Here is a 17,860-nt window from a genome sequence, read left to right on the forward strand (position 1 = left end):
AACTGCGCGCTGGGTCGAAAAAGTCTCCATGAGGTCACGGAGGTCGATGATTGCGCCGTTTTCTCGAAGAAAATCAAGACTGAGGATCAGGTCCTTGGAGCACTCCGCCAGCACAGCAAAGCAACAAGGTAGGTAGGAAAGACTTTTATTGCTCTAGAAAGGTGCTAGTAGCAGACGAGAAAGAAGAGGTCCATCTTCTTTCTTCTCACAGGGTCGGTGCCCCTATTCCAGGGCTCCGCTGAGCTTCGCTGCTCGTTGGGCGTGCTGGATGAGACCTTGTTGGCAACCCAGATCACCGCTGGAGAGCCGGCTCTCCCACTGTTCTGCACTCGGGTCTTTGCGAAAGCTGTCATTCATTATGCATTCCCACGTGATGTGGTACAGCGATGGTTTGCTGCCACACCACGGGCAAGTGTCCCGATATTGCGTCGGGTAAATCTTGCTAAGGATATGCAGGTTTGGGAATGTTCCTGTCTGCAATCTTCGCCAGTACACTACCTCTAGTTGATTTAGATCAGGATTAGGCGGCGGATAGCGGATCCGTACCCCCTTATAGTAGTTGAGAATGTCTGAGTACGTAGGGCTGACTCGGTCGGGTAGATCGTCCGATTGGGAGGAAGCTCGGCTCGTATACCCTCGAGCTACCTCGTCGGCGCGTTCGTTCCCCGCTATGTCGGTGTGTCCTGGCACCAAGAGAAAGTTACGTGGCGAATCTCGACTCGGGCGGAGCACACTCCTAGCGGCGTCAGCACATGCCCTCCGGCTGTCCTTATCGGCGCCGTGCCAAGGAGTCAGGACTGCGTAGGATTGTAGCAAGGCCACGACTCATAACGCAAAAATCAGCGCCGGTATCTACAAGGGCAGTCGTATGGTGATTGTCAACGACGATCGGTATCTCAGCGGAAAGAAGCTCACCGTCGACGAAGTGCGCCGTATCACGGATCGTCGAACTGACGGGTCGTTCAGTGCGTCGAATTGCGGCGTCGAAGGTAAGCTTCTGTGATCGTCGGGAGGTCGTCGGACTCGTTGGTCGTTCGGTGCGTCGATTGGGGGCGTCGGAGGAAAACTGCGGCGATCGTCGGAAAGTGGTCGGACTGCTGGTCGGTGCGGGGGGTCGGAGGTCGGAATGTTTGATCGAATCGGCGAATGGAGGATGTTGGCCGTAGTGCTCATCGACGGCGGCTCTACCTCCGAGAGTCGCCGTCCTCAGTTTTCCCGGCGCGGACTTGGGGACTGCCTGAAGGAAGTACGCCGGTTGGGGGAAAACTGTCGCGGCGGTAGCGACCTGGACTGGTGTCACGGTGGGGACGCAGGTGGGACGTTGGCGCTGAGGTACTGGTCGATGTCCCGAGGTCGTTCACCATAGCGCGGCCGAGGGGCATCCGGTGAGAATCCGCGCAAGCCCATTTGACGGTATGGACAGTGGCGCAGTACGTGTGCGGCTTCGCCGCAGTGGAAGCACAGAGGTAGATTGTTCGGCGTACGCCACACGTGTGCTTTGCGAACGGGCGGTCGAGTGTCGGGCGCATCAGCCGGAGCTGGATGTCGGGGTGCAGGACGGACGAGAGGAGCGGGTGCCTGCAGGGTGCCGGCGGTGCTGGCGCAGGGGTACGCAACACGTCGCTGTAGGACATGACGTGCGGCGCAGGTGGCTGGGGGGATGGCATTGATGGCACTGCTTGCCGGAGCTCTTCACGTATAACATCCGAGATGCCTCCAACACGCGGGTGTTGCTCGAGAAAGGGCAGCTTTTGCAGTTCCTCACGTACGATGCTTCGGACAAGCTCGCGAAGGGCGCCACTCTCGTTGCCGTTCATCGGCAAGCGGAAGTCCACAGCAGTGATGTTCGCAGAACGGTCAAATTGTACGAATCGCTGTTGTAGGGCACGCTCCATACTTGTCGCCTCCTTCTTAAAATCAGCCACAGCATATGGAGAGTCACGTACAAGGCAAACGAAGATCTGCTCTTTAACGCTACGCATAAGATCCCAAGCAACCACAGATATCCGTCGGACCTCCGAGCTAGATCCGAACGTCCTTTGCCGAGATCGGACGTCCATCGGACGTACGAACACAATCCGATTTCGGATATCCGTATTCGTACATCCGCCGGACGTACGGGCAGTGTCCACTTTTGTATATCCGCTTGAGAGACGAGGTGTACGTCCGAAGGATGTAAGACCGAGTATTTTCCCAGGCCATGAGTATGGACGCTTTGTATTTGACAGAAAATTCGCGTCTTTCGTGTATGTATACTGTTTTATTTGCATCAGTTGGAGGGTTTGACGCGAAAATGTTTGTAAATTGGTGCGATTCCACTCCTACCTGCAGTGCAAGAGCCGCCAACAAGCTAAATTTATCTAAGAGGAGAAGCAGGTGTTGCAGAATTTTGCAAGAACTCAATGACTAGTTTTATATTTATAAAACTTCTCCAAATTAGTGGAGTTGTGCGACATGTCCACCGTTTTGCTAGCTAAACTTGCCATCGAAACCATTCGTAAGAATCAAAACTCCCGTGCATTCTGCTATCACCATCATCATAGATGTCAGTTCGCGGTCAGTCCAATCCAATCCATCAGTACGGCTCCGTAGCGCTGTTAGCGCTGTTGTTGATTTGTCGCGTAGTGTTGTCGCGCAGAGCTTTAGAGCTCTGTTGTTATAATGTGTGGCTTTGTTAGGTCTGTGGACGAAAGTAGCATGTAACTTAAGCAATTCGAAAGATACGGGAAGCGCTTGAAGCTCTTTTGGAACACCGGAATCCCATACTGCGTCGACCTTGGCTTAAAGAAGGCTTAGTGCACATGTGATTGCCTACGAAGGTATGTATCCAGTACACTTCTTGGAACTTGCTTCTAGGACAATGCAGCATGCTCATATAACATTCGTTCACAGGACAGTGGGAGCAGTAAGCGTGAGGAGATGGCTGGCTTCCACAAGTGTGTGCTGTTCTCACACTTTCGGGAGCCTACATCATACAGCTGTGGGAGCCCTCAACTCGGGCGGCTAATTCCCACTCCTCTTCAAAGATGCGGGACGGAGTATTTTCGCATCTTGTTAATTTTTAAGGCATCGCTAGGTTCACTGTGCCTATATAAAGAGTGACAACGCGCGAAAGGCAGACCACAGGAAGCACGTGTAGTTCGCAGTGGTTCGCAACGGAAGCTTTGCGGCTTTCTGCGCACAGTCGCGTACAGTGCTGCGCAGGTTAGTGCCCTAAGGCCCATGAGAATAAATAAAGAACAGATGCATTGTCAAATATGGTGTGGAAAAGTGAGAGCTGTTATTGACTTATACTTATTGAGGTGTTTGTTAAAGTGCATTGTCTGTTATACTTGCAGCTTTAAACACTTCTATTAATTGGTTCCAATGTTTGTACTTGGGCTGCTGCATTGTGCCATTTGTTTCACATGACTGATGTTTGCCGCGTTCTTTTTTATTTTAGAAATCCTGTGGGTGGGAAGATTACAGATGTGTGTCCGAAGCTTGCCACATTCGAAGAGTCACATTTAAGAAATTTTCCGAATATAACCCATTGCTCTGTTGATGTATCATCAACCACAATAAAATATGCGTGCTATGCATTAAATTGTTTTTGGTTTTATTGCATCGCGCGGAGTGTAAAAAGCACGCATGCACCATATATGCGAATATTCGAGAAAGATCCGCCAATGGACGTACTCAACTGGACGTCCGTCGGCGGGCGAACCGTATACCTTTGGCCACCTTTCGGACGGCCGACGGACGTCTACCGGCTTTTGCGGATGTTCAGCGGACGTACAGAACATCCGAGACAGACCTCTGTCGGCCGTCCGAAGGATATCGGTGGTTGCGTCGGCCGTCCGAAGGATATCGGTGGTTGCTTGGGATGGCGCACCTTCTTTGCCTCCGACATGGACGGATCCGCGCGGTTGAAAAGCCGAGCCATTTCTTCTACGAACATGACGACGCTCTCATTGGGCCGCTGCGCTCGGGACTGTAGAGCCAGTTCAGCCATCTCTTTTCTTGCGTCGTTGCCGAATGTGCTGAGCAGCTTTTGCCGGCAATCTTGCCAGGTGGTAATGGTAGTCTCGTGGTTTTCGAACCACATCTTGGCGGCGTCTTCAAGTGAAAGATAAATGTTCCGCAACTTTCGTTCCTCGTCCCACGCATTAAACGCAGCGACCCGGTCGTAGTTGGTGAACCAGTCCTCAACATCCTCAAATTTGTCGCCATGGAACGGCGTGGGCATACGCGGAGCATGGAAGAACAGCGGCTGGGCACTCACTGGAAGGTGAATGGGCTGGCTTGCCTCTGTAGTCGTCATAGTTCGCGGTAAGGAAAGAAGGGGACCACACTCGGGGGCTAAGCCTCTCAAGCGGCGGCTGGCCTTGTGCGCAGGTGTGTCCACGGTGTGTAGCGGGGCTTCGGAGGCACCCAAAAGCTCTTCGGACATGGGATGTACCCAGCACCTCCACCAAAATGTCACAGAAGCAGGTAGGCAGTGTTATATTTTGCCACAACGTCCAAGCGCCAGCGGAAACGGCCCGGCCGGCGAACCGACTAGCGAGCGAGCTCTCGGGCGAAGAAGAGCGCGTGCCAGCCTCCTGAGCGCGACTACTAGGCGGCGCCAGTAATGCGTTGCGGCAATATGAATCATAGAAATACCGAAAGAACACATAATTTCACAGAAGACGAAGAAGGTTAGAATAAATTCAAGAAGGGTTTTCTGGCGGGGTAGTTGGTGCTTGTCGTTCATGATTAAACTGCACGAAAAAAACGCGGACAGAGACAGACACACGTACACACAGAGCGCAGAACTTCCAGCTTTTATTGGAAAAACGCTTCGAGCATTACCTTTTATACGCTCTAAACAACCACCACATGACACAGCGGGGATCAAAACAGATAAGTATTGACAGTTACGTGCAGATGGTGAGCGGACACGCCAGAGCGCCAATCTAAACTACAGCAGTGTGTGCATGCTTACACACCATTGGTACCTTGATAAAAGGAAAAAGGAGACGGGAAGATAAGTTATGAATGCCAGGCTGGAGTTCGCGCAGATGGCTGTGCAACTAAGTGGTGTTTTTTTTACCTTTCGGCATAATGTGGCGTGTTCCTCAGCATGTCATCCACGATGTCGAAAAGTGTCCACTTCGTGTGGACCTTTCCGGCCTCTCCTCCGGCGCCACTTTTCCGGGCGCCCTCCGACGCCGACACAGTTTTCAGCCAATGATCTTCAACATTTTTAAATTTGGCGGTTGCTTGTGGTATGTCACAGCTTATCACCAAGAAAGGTTTTGAGCGCTCAAGCGGCGCTGTACGAAGCGCAGCCTGATACGACATTCGAACCGCTCAGGCAATATCACCATGCCCCTAGGAAGCCGAGATTCCACAACATTTGCTCCGCAGCACACTGCTTGAGCACTCTAAACAAGTGTGCTCACCCCTGCACATTCCTCCCGACGTGAACATTCAGCGAAAGCTCAGATAAAGAAGGAAAAAAACTCACCAGTCAGATCGAATGGTCTGCCGATGATCGCCCACCGGTTCATTTTGGCGTCCTTATCTTTGTACTCCGGGTGAGTTTTGTCGTACAAAAAAAGGAATACGCGAACAGTCTCCAGAAATTGTTCCATCATGTTTTCTCGGCTGACATTCATTTTTCAACGTGGCTGCACACGAGGAGAAAGCTCTCTTTGTCGCGGCTGGCTATGAGCGCTCGATCGTGCTCTAGCCGCCGCCGCTTGAAGTTAACTTCGGCAGTCGCCAAGAGGTGGCGCTGAGCCGGACGTCTCTCATTGCTGTGCGGACGTAGGTTTAGGTGCTCTTCTGATCACGCGTGGAGACCGGGACCGCGGACCGACTGCGTAAAATAGATTAGTACTTTCCTTTCACAGCTTTAAAAGTGTGTTTAGTTTTTTTAGGCTATCAGGGGAAGTGCAGGTTAAGGAATAGAATTTAGGTGAGTGACCTATATTCGGCCGGACTATTCGGTCGGCAGGTTTTTTTTTCAGTGTTTTTTGTGCGTTATTCTTTGGAGAGATACGTATTTTTTCTAAGTGATCGATCGGCATTTGCGGTAGGCAGAATTTTATTTTATTTGGGCACGTGCTTTCAAGTGTGTTTGCCTTGAGCCTGTAGTTATCTTAGCATTTGGTGGAAGCAATAATCGAATGTTGCTAAGATGGTTAAGCTACTGAAGGTTAGTTGTACGGAGTGTGAGGCGTCGGTGAATTTAAAAGAAACGCGGTTCGATTCGGTGGAGGATGCCGAAGGTGCAGATTTTATGTGCAAATTGTGCGTATTAGGTGCACGCCTGGACAGGGCTGAACAGGCGAACAACGAACTAGTGCTAAGGATGGATGCTCTAGAAACAGAGTTACAGATAGAGAGGGCAGAGAAGCCCAAGCTTCAAGAACAGCTTTGTCGGTTGGAGTCAAAAACGGCTGACACCGCCATTGGAAGCCACAATGGCGGGCATTCCAGCGCCAGCCACGTGGATGGGGCTTGCACTGGCATGGACAGCGAGAAGCCAGTAGGTCAGACATGTTCAGGCAGGAACAGCTACGTACAGGTGGCAGCTGGGAAGTCGAGAGGCGATGCTGAGAAGGGGAACGAGCTAATTCCAGGAAATGAGGTCACCGTCGCTGATAAGAGGCAGCAAGATCCGGAAGTTAGGAGGGAGGGGCAGAGTACCCTAGTGCTTATCGCTGGTGACTCAAACATGGGGCGCTGCAAAAGAGCTATTCTGGACCGGGTGAAGGGTGATAGGCGGGTAGCAGTCGGGGTGTCTCCAGGAAAGACAATGGACGAAGTTCTGAGAGCGACTAAAAGTGAACTTTCCGAGAAGGCTGCAAGGCGTAACTTGGTAGTGGTAGCGGCGGGGCTAAATGATGTCCTGAATGGTAACGCCGCACAAGTAGGGAAAAGATTAGCTGAGGGAGTTCACGGTATAAGGGCGATAGCACAGCAAGCGCAGATCGTGGTGTGTACAGTGCCAGAGGTACAAGGAAGGAATGTAGAGGTTGCTAAAGACGTTGTGAATCTTAATCGAGAAATAAGGCAGTTAGGCCTCGAGAAAGGCTTTGAGGTGGTAGACAAACAAGGAAGTGCACAGAGCAGGTTCGGGCAGGGACTTTGGACGAGATGGCATCCATTTCAGTGGAAGGGTAGGAGAAGAGATAGGCTGGCGCCTGTAAGGCCGAGCGGTAGCTTTTTTAGGGGGTCCACGGTGGCTCAGGGCGTAGGGGTCGGTAGAAGCGATGTTGTAAATGTAACAATGGCGGCTGAGCCGAACAAAATGGCCACTAGGAGGCCCAGAAAGAAGACTACGAAAAAGAAATTTAACGCCAAGATTAGTTACATAAACATGCAAGGGGGTAGAAAGAGCGAAATGGCTAGAAATAGAACAGCAGTTAAAGCACGAAGCAGTAGGTGTGTACGCTCTATGCGAGACACATCTGAGGGATCTAGAAGGTCCACCATTAATCGATGGCTAGATCTGGGAAGGGTGCAACAGAACAACAACAGAGAAGAAGGGAGGAGGAGTAGGTATGCTGATATATCAAGGAACAAATTGGCAAAGAATAAAATCAACTTGCAAAGAACATGTCTGGGTATCAGGTACAATTGCTGGCAAAAGGACATGGCTAGGGGTAATTTATTTAGGGACCCGGGACAAACGCAGGCAAGAGAACAAGGATCTAGTTAAGTGCCACAATGACGATATAAAGCAGATTGGAGACGGTGTCGATATTATTTTGCTTGGAGACATGAACGGCCACATCGAGGATCTGGATGGATACACAGATTGTAACGGGAAGTTAATGCTAGACTTGTGTGAGCGGCACAACCTAGTTATTGTCAACAGAGAAACTAAATGTGAGGGACAAATCACGTGGGAATCCCGTAACAGGCAAACAACCATTGACTACTTTCTAATGTCGCAGGGCATCTATAGCAAGCTCGCAATAATGGAAATAGACGAAGAGGGGAAGTACAGCCTAGGAAGTGATCATAAACGTATTAGTCTACAGTTGGGAGCCCTAGTCAAAAGAGATATGCAGCGAAGTCAAAAAGACAACGCAAAATTAAACGATGAACAAATAGCGCTAATATAAGCCGAAATAGAAAAAGTAATCGAGAAATGCCTCATGGAAAAGTGGGATTATAATCAGTTAGAACTGCTCATCGCTACAAAAATGAAACAAGTGAAAGGAGTAAACCGCTGGAGAGGAAAGAGGAAGCCACGAAGCTGGTGGAATATGGAAATTAAGGAGGCCATCGAACAACGACGGGTGGCTTCAAGGGAACACAGAGAAGCAAAGAAGGCGCAGTTATCTGAAGACGAAATAGGCGAAAAATGGGAATCTTATCGACAAAAGAAACAGCAAGTTCAGGTCCTAGTCCAGGCTAAAATGAAGCAGTCCTCTGATAAATGGCTGACTGAAGTTCGCGAGGCAAATAAAGGGGGGCCAAGAAAATTCTGCAACCATATAAGCTGGTTGGGAAAAACAAATCAAAGAACGCAGGAACAGATTATAGATGCTGAGGGAAAATGTTTAGAGGGAGACGATGCTGTGAGCTACATTACATCATTTATAGCTGCGTCTTTTAGCAACGACAATGGGGTAATCTCCCCAAGTGAGGCGGCAACACAGGACAGCACAATAGAGAACAGCTTACAACTGACTAGTCTTAACTGGGAAAAGGCGGAAGCGAATACTCCTAAAACCACATCCGCAGGGATAGACGAAATTCAAATTAAGCTGATTAATGAACTTGGCTCAAGAAGCAAGGAAGCGAGGAAGATTAGATGTAAATCAGAGAGCTGTTGGAAGATTAGCACTAGGTGTCCACGGCAAAATCACAAACGAGGCAGTACAAGGGGATATGGGCTGGGCATCGTTCGAAGCACGGGACGCTAAGAGTAAAATACTATATGAAAACGCCTGAGGAAATTCGACGATAACACGTGGGCAGCTAAGGTATTTAAATATTTATACAGAAAGAGCGTTGACTCACAGTGGGGGAAAAGAACTAGAAAACCAACCAGTAAGTATGCAGGTCATGAGGACGGAGAAAGAAAGAGCATTAAACGACAGGTTAAAAACGTGGAAGTTAAAAATTGGATGAATTCAATGGAAAAAAAACATAGTGTAGAACTCTATCGAAACTAGAAAAGGCAGATCAGGAAAGAATTTTTCTATGATAACCCAAGACGCAGTGCCCTACTTTTTGAAGCTAGGTCAGGGTGTCTTAGAACGCGCAGTTACAAAAAGAAATTTAACGAAGAAGATGACACATGTGCCGTGTGTGGTAGATCTGTGGAATGTGCCATTCAGCCCGAGGACATCATCATCAAACAATTGAACACCTCATAATCAAATGTGATGGTATCCATCCGTATGTCGATGCAGGCGCAGTCACTCTTCCTGAGGCCCTAGGGTTTAAAGATAACAGTGGTCATGTAAATAAATCTGCAGTGGAAGTGAGCAAAAAGCGATTGGAGGATTGGTGGCTGAAAAGCAGAGATGTGGCATAAGGTTAGAATTCTAGAAAACCGTAGGTAAAGATGATGGCGATTCTTAATGAGAATTGCCAACACAGTAAAAAAAAAAATAATAAAGAAAGAAAAGCTGAGCGTGGTGGCAGTTGCCACCACCCCGTTTCAAAGGGTGCCACCACCCCGTTCCATCCATCCATCCATCCATCCATCCATCCGTCCGTCCGTCCGTCCGTCCGTCCGTCCGTCCGTCCGTCCGTCCGTCCGTCCGTCCGTCCGTCCGTCCGTCCGTCCGTCCATCCATCCATCCATCCATCCGTCCATCCGTCCGTCCGTCCGTCCATTTGCCGCCATTGTGTCCGTACCCGCGCAGCGACGGCGGCGGCGCGCCAGCTGTGCGTCATGTGACGTCACTACTCCTCGCACATGCGCAGTATGGCCTTGCCTCAGCTCCGCGAAATGGCTCGGCGACTTGCGTAGTGTTGCTTTCGCAACAAAAGAGGAAACAAGTAGGAGAAGGCGCTATCATGTCTACTCTTAAGGCGAAGCCTATAAGCGTCCTTCTAATTTTTGCCTTTGTCCTTTGAAGTTGTGGTTCTTAAAAACCCTTTGTCCACAGGCATCGCGAAGCTGCTGCGTTTGTCCTCTTCGTGTCGCGTCCCCGCAGGTACGGCCCGCTCGTATGTTCGCGTTTGTGCATGTGTGTGCGCGCATGTGTGTGTTTGTGTGTGCTTCGGCCCTTTGCACCAATAGTCAATGCTACCCTAGCTGCTGTTGCTTCTTAGTCGACAGATGTGTGCCGTTGGGAGCAATTTCTTCCTTTTCTTCTACAACACCCTCTCTGTTGTTACATTCATCACTGTGTAATTCAGGCGATAATCGAGAAAAGATTATTTCACTTTGCGGGTCTCCCTGGACAATTTTTTGAGAAATTAATGTGGCAACATTCCAGTCACTCATCGATTCCACAATCTGTGATGGGACGATGAAGAAGAAAAAGCGCAAAAGCACGAGGACGACGGAGCGGAGGAGTCGACGAGACGAGACAAGACGTAGCACGCGTCCCGTCCACTCCTCCGCTCCGTCGTCCTCGTGCTTTTGCGCTTTTTTGTCTTCATAATGAACTACTAACAAGCCCAAATTAGTGCTGTTCTTTGATGTGAAATGACACGATAAAAATTAAACACATCTGTTCATTACATTTCAGTGGGCCAAACAATCAGAATAGTTAAGTTTGTCGTTTAATCTTCATCATGACGAGAAAATTATTGATGCCTTACGGTAGCGCCTGTTCAAACTAACGACCAAGAGAATCTCTGTCTATGTCTCGGATAACACCTGGGCACACAGTTAAAAATATTTTTCAGCGCCAGACACAGAGTCCAAAATTTTTGTTCAGGGCCCGGTACCTCTGAGCCGATAGCGGTGTATTTTTTTACATTTTAGGTGTTATTATTTTTATATTTTACAAACAGAGGTATAATACATCCTTTTTTTGCAGTTTTTGCTTTTGCGCCGCATGTATATATAATTTACCTTGGGGAGGTGCATACACAACAAACACTATAGACAACAAACACAAACACTATAAACACCTAAACACAATGAACTATTTACATATGTCTATGAACATGCTTGGATGAGATATTTACAGATGAGCGCGGCGTCCGCCAGGTGCCGCATATTTGGTTGCCGTCATCACTACCGCCACCAGCGGCGCCGTATATATACATAGTATATATAATGCCATCGGCGCCATTAATACGCACACATAGAGAGTGTACATATATACATCAATGAATGAGGATGAAGTGCATAAGCATGTTACATACACTAGAGCACCACACTGTCGCATGTATACATTGTAATATATACATGCGTACACCGCTACCGGCTCAGAGGTACACCCACCCTACCCTAACCTCCGCCAACCTGGGTCGCCATCACCGGCTCCCCATTGGTGATCCACCGTTTCAGATGCACGCCTTCCACAGGGTCGTGCACTGTTGGCCTCCGAATGCTTTACGCACCCGGCCGTGGATCGGGCCGATGGCTTATGGGTTACTTGGGGTACATATATGCGGCAGGTCTTTGTCATGTCTGGCATCCAAGAACTGGGCGGCGTAGACGTAGCATCGAAGGAACGTTTATTCCTGCTACTTGGCAGGGAGCCAACAGGTTACATACTGAGCGCGGTGGGCCCGTGCGAGCGGTCTTTTAAAGCCAGCACGGGCTACCCGATAAGAGATAGCCGGGCAGTGAGCATGCGCAGACAGTACGCGATAACACGAGTGCTTGGTTTCGCGCGCACACAACATCTCCTTCCTCCTAATGAGCACAAAGTACTTTTGCTACATTATACAATGCAACTAATGCTATGGCTGATATCTATCAGGAGGTCGCCGGTCCCTCTGTGGATAGCGTCGCTCCCCTGGAGGGTCGTTCGTTGCCGCAGGGGCCGCAGCTGGAAGTGGCTCGTTGGCGCTCTCAGGATCCCCGAAATCTGGAATAAAATCTTCCATGATGCTCTGCTTTGAGCTGTCGATGCTGAGCAGTAGCTGGTCTTGATGACGCCGCCAAATGAGCACCCCACGATTCGTCTTAACTCGAACCTTGAATGAAACGGGGCCAGACTGCTGAATGATAGTGCCAGGGACCCACTTCTCAGGACCTCTGTAATTCCTCACGAGGACCTCATCGTTGATGTTGAAAAGTCGCTCACGTGCCTTGCGTCGCACCATATCGGAGAGCTGTTGCTGAGCCACTCTTCCCCCGACAGAAGGCTTGACTGCGTCGAGTCTCGTGCGCAGTCGTCTACCTATGAAAAGGTTTGCTGGAGTTTCTCTTGTAGTCGCATGCGGCGTGTTGCGGTACGTCATCAGGAACGTCTGTAAGGTTGCCTGCAAGGAGTCTTGGGGTCGTCCTTTCCGCAACGCAGATTTCATTGTCTGTACAAATCTCTCTGCAAGGCCATTCGTGCTTGGATGGTACGCTGCACTCACGATATGACGACCACCGAAGCCTTTGACGAAGCTCTTGAATTCTTCGGAAACGAACTGTGGTCCGTTGTCGGTCACGATGGTCTCGGGTACGCCAAAACGCGAGAACAGGTCTTGGAGACACTGAATTGTGTGGTACGCCGTAGTCTTCTGCATGACATAAACTTCTGGCCATTTTGAGTGTGCGTCCACGGCAACAAGGAACATTTTGTCTTTTATGGGTCCAGCAAAGTCCAAGTGAACTCTTTGCCACGGCGAAGTCGGCCATGACCATGGATGAAGCGGAGCCGGTGCTGGTTCGTTCCGTTGCTGTTGACACTCTTCACATTTCTTCACGTGTTGCTCTAGGTCCGCGTCGATACCAGGCCACCAGACGTAGCTCCTCGCGAGTTCTTTGCATCTTACGATACCGGGATGACCCTGATGAAGTTCCTCAAGCAAGAAGGCTCGGTGTTTTGGAGGCACGACTACTCTCATGCCGTACATTAAACACCCTTGATGAACTGTGAGCTCCAAACGCTTGTCGAAGAAAAGTTTCAACTCCTTCTCAGCGACATGCGACGGCCAGCCAGCACTTGTGAAGTTCAGTACCTTGCTTAGTAAAGGATCACGCCTCGTTTCACGAGCGATGTCTTGGCCTGTGACAGGCAGGGTTTCCAAACGAAGCGAATAAAAAGTTTCGCTTTCTTCTGCCGATTGCTTTTCGCTGCTGTCGAGCGGCAAGCGCGATAAACAGTCTGCTTCCGCATTATCGGTAGATTTCTTGAATTCAAGAGCATAGTTGTAGGCTGACAGCGTCAGCGCCCAACGCTGCATGCGGGCAGCTGCCATCGCGGGAATGCCTGTTTTCGGGCCGAAAATTGTTTGCAGTGGTTTATGGTCAGTCACAAGCGTGAAGAACCTTCCGTAGACGTAGAAGTGAAACTTCTTTACGCCGAATACGAGGGCAAGGGCTTCTTTCTCGATCTGACTGTAGTTCTTTTCGGCACTTGACAATGTGCGGGATGCGTAGGCAACCGGTCGAACTGATCCATTGATCATTTTCTGCGAAAGAACTGCGCCTATGCCGTACTGAGATGCGTCGCAGGCAAGTTGAAGCGGTCGCTTCGGATCATAATGGGCAAGAACTGGAGGGGAAGCCATAGCTGCTTTTATCTCCGTGAAAGCAAGCTGGCATGACGCATCCCACGTCCACTCTGTTGTTTGCTTTAGCAGCCTGTACAACGGCTGTGCCAAAGTCGACAGACGCTGAACAAACTTGCCGTAATAATTGACCATCCCAAGGAATGACTGCAGTTGCTGCTTGTCTTTTGGAGCAGGCGCATTTAGCAGTGCCAATACCTTTTCAGGCGATGCGCAAACACCCTCGGCGTTGATGACGTGGCCCAGATAACGGAGCTCTCGTTGAAAGAACGAGCACTTATCGCGCCGGATGCGCACACCGCGTTCCTGCAATCTTGACAAGACGGCTTCCAAGTTATGGAAATGCTCTTGCTTGGTCTTGCCTGTGACCAGGATGTCGTCAAGGTAGCAACTGACTCCTTCCAAACCTTTCAGCATGTTGTCCATAATTCTTTGAAATATGCTTGGGGCGGACGAAATGCCGAAAGCCAGACGGTTCATAGTATACAATCCCTTATGCGTGTTTATCGTCAGTAGTTTCCGGGAGCTTTCCGCCATAACTACCTGCTGATAGGCCCTACTCAAGTCGATCTTCGAAAATTCCTCTCCTCCTGCAAGCGCTGCTAGAAGGTCATCTATCCGAGGTAGCGGGTACCGGTCTACTTCCAGACAGGGATTGACGGTGGTTTTATAATCGCCACACAGCCGGAGGCTTCCATCCCTCTTCACTACCGGTACCAAGGGCGTTGCGTATTCGCTTGTAGCAACAGGCGTTATGATGCCCAGCTTCTCCATTTTCACAAGTTCCGCTTCTACTGCACCTTGCAGAGCAAAGGGAACGCTTCTTGCCTTTACAAACTTCGGCTGTGACCCTTCGCGAAGGACAAGCTCGGCCTGCTCTTCCGTGATGGTACCTAGCTCATCCTTGAAAAGTTCGGAATGGCTGTCTAGCATGGCTTCCAGCTTTTCTTGCCAGTGCTTTGACATTTCTCGAGAGAGACCAAGGTGATTAAAAAAAACTAGGTTCTTCCAATCCAGACGAATATCTTGCAACCATTCTCTGCCGAGGAGTGCCGGTCCTGTAGTGTCCACGACGTACAGGGGAAGCTCCACGCTGTGGTCGTTGTGGTGCACGACGACTTTCGCCAGACCCTTCGGTTTTACTATAGCCCCAGTATACGTGCGCAGCTTTAACGATGCTGGCTGAAGTCGCTTACGTGGAAACAGCCTCTGGTATTCGCGCCATGATATGACGGATACGGCTGCGCCGGTGTCAAGCTCCATCGTCAGTAGGACACCGTCAACGTTCACGGGTACAGTAAATGGGTCTGCGTTGACTGATTTAAGTGGGACAGACGACTCGTTTCGGACGGACGTGAGCATCTTCACACGTTTCCGGGGCTTTGCCTCCCTAGCTTTCTTTCCTTTCCTGCAGGCGCGTTGAATATGCCCTTTTCGGTTACAATTATAACATGTATCGCCGATATGAGGGCATGCTTCGCTAGAATGATTGGGTGACCCGCAACGGAAGCAGCTTGGCGACATCACAGACTGCTTTTCGCCTCGAACCTTATTCACTTCGTACGCCGGGGATGCGCTGTTATGCGTGAACGCCGCGCTTTTAGTTGCAGTTTCCATGGCAAGAGCTCTATCTACGGCCTTCTGGAAGGTTAGCTTCTTGTCTTCTGTGAATAATACACGCTGAATGTCCTCGCGGAGCAGGCCGCAAACGAAACAGTCCCGGAGCGCTTCATCCAAGAAACTTCCGAATTCGCAACTCTGCACCAGCCTTCGAAGTTCCGCGACAAATTCTGTAATGGACTCACCGCTTCGCTGTGACCGCTTGTAAAATTTAGCACGCTCTGCGATGACGGACGACTGCGGCGCCAGGTGATCGCTCAGGAGTTTCAGAAGACTGTCAAACTCTCGTGACGACGGTGCGTCCGGTGCCGTCAGCGACTTGAGCAGTGCGTAGGTCTTCGGGCCGATGAGACTTAGGAAAGCAGGAACCTTCTTTGCTACTGGAACATTATTGACCAAAAGATAGGCTTTCAACCTTTCCTCGTACGAGCGCCAGTCACTCGTGGTCTCGTCGAAAGGTTCAATGTGGCCGATGCGACTCATGACTCACTTGGAAGTTTCGGCTGCCGTGATGCCAGTTTCAGGAATTTCACCGCAGGGAAATCTTCGTGGCGGGAAGCTTTTACACAGAGGCCAGGTTCTTCACACTGCGAATTCCGTACGGCGGTCATCCCATCCTCGTCGCCAATATGTCATGTCTGGCATCCAAGAACTGGGCGGCGTAGACGTAGCATCGAAGGAACGTTTATTCCTGCTACTTGGCAGGGAGCCAACAGGTTACATACTGAGCGCGGTGGGCCCGTGCGAGCGGTCTTTTAAAGCCAGCACGGGCTACCCGATAAGAGATAGCCGGGCAGTGAGCATGCGCAGACAGTACGCGATAACACGAGTGCTTGGTTTCGCGCGCACACAACAGTCTTCTGATCAGACGAGGGGCTTTGCACTATTTACGGTGGGCACTTAACGTAGTTACGTGCCAAAGCCATTTAACCTAAAGGCCGTGAACCTAAAGGTTTTACCCGGAAGAAATTTACCATAAAGGCCTTCTCCTTAAAGGCCTTTGAGTAAAGGCCTGGGTAAAGGCCTAGTAGGGCTGGGGGGTGTACACACCTGGCAGGTTGCCCACAACCCGGTGAGCAGATGGGCCGCCTGACTCAAAGTAGTCTTCAGACACGTACGCACATATGCCCGAAATCGGAAAATGCGCCTTGTAGAGCTACAACACTAAAAAATCGGGCTGAAACGTGGGGCATAATGAAAAGGGTTCGACTTAAGGACAGCGTAGCGAGCTAAGAATAGAAAATTAATCGTGGAAGTATATTATCGCTGAAATATATTAAATTAGAAAGCAGAAGGAAAAAAGCACATATCGCCGGTGGGATACGAACCCACGACCTCCGAATTTGGCGTGCGACGCTCTACCAACTGAGCTACGGTGACGGCTTAGTCGGTCAACACACGTAAAAAAAAAGATAAGAACATTCCCCTTTGCTCCCTGGTTTTAGTGACTGTTGGCTTTCTTCATACAGGTATGTCGTAACGAGCCCCTTACTAACCGTCCCTTGCCTGCTTACCTGCCAGTGTGTTTAGTTTTCTCACAATGTGGTGGGTCGGTTGTGATGGTGCCATGAGGTCACGTGACCTAGGCCGCCTACCTAATTTGCTTCTGCAGGGGTGGCTGCCCGGGCCACCCTTTTTATCGCTCGCAACACCGACAACGCCGACACCGGATTCTGTGCATAACGGGGCCTTTTTACGCTATCGCGGTAAAACATAATAGGGAGTTTTATTGCGTAAGCAATACTGCTTGCACTTTCAGCCCGTCGCGTAGCGAGGCCGGTAGCTACCAAGCGCGGCCTAACTCCTGCTCCTGCCACGCGCGGCGCGCTTAGCGGCCTGACTTCACAGCTGCAAGAGCGGGGCTTTTTTGCATAAGCAATACTGCTTGCACTTTCAGCCCGTCGCGTAGCGAGGCCGGTAGCTACCAAGCGCGGCCTAACTCCTGCTCCTGCCACGCGCGGCGCGCTTAGCGGTCTGACGTCACAGCTGCAAGAGCAGGGCTCCAACTCGCGCCGTCGCGTAGCGAGGCCGGTAGCTGCCAAGCGCGGCCTAACTCCTGCTCCTGCCACGCGCGGCGCGCTTAGCGGTCTGACGTCACAGCTGCAAGAGCGGGACTCCAACTCGCGCCGTCGCGTAGCGAGGCCGGTAGCTACCAAGCGTGGCCTAATTCCTGCTCCTGCCACGCGCGGCGCGCTTAGCGGTCTGACGTCACAGCTGCAAGAGCGGGACTCCAACTTGCGTCGTCGCCTAGCGAGGCCGCAGCTACCAAGCGCGGCCTAACTACCGCTCCTGCCGCGCGCGGCGCGCTTAGCGGTCGGTTCGGGTGTCCTGACAGAGAATTACTGCGCCATTTTCTTTCCTCAAAAAGCGGTGCGTTCAAAGGGAAAGGCATGGCGCAGTAATTCTATGTCATCTTGGACACGGCGGCACTTCAGGCATGCGGTTCACCAACCCGCTGGTCTTTTTCGTACAGGTGATCGTCACGGTGCTGTCGACGCCAGTGGCTCGACACGATCAACCGCGATGGTCAACGCCCGAAAGGACGCAGCTTGTGTGCGATCACGGTCGACACGAGGCTGATACGCTTCATCTCGCGGACATCAGCATCGAC

The 17,860-nt window shown here is 50.7% G+C and overlaps 1 non-coding gene across 1 annotated transcript; it reads right to left on the reverse strand.

Annotated features, from left to right (window-relative positions):
* Positions 1 to 16,556: 16,556 nt before the first annotated feature.
* Positions 16,557 to 16,629, reverse strand: TRNAW-CCA (transfer RNA tryptophan (anticodon CCA)). Its single transcript has one exon. It is a non-coding gene; the product is annotated as a tRNA-Trp (tRNA).
* Positions 16,630 to 17,860: the final 1,231 nt, after the last annotated feature.

The sequence above is a fragment of the Amblyomma mixtum genome, chromosome 6, assembly GCF_055824585.1.
Source record: "Amblyomma mixtum isolate Tamu chromosome 6, ASM5582458v1, whole genome shotgun sequence".
NCBI classification, from domain to species: domain Eukaryota; kingdom Metazoa; phylum Arthropoda; class Arachnida; order Ixodida; family Ixodidae; genus Amblyomma; species Amblyomma mixtum.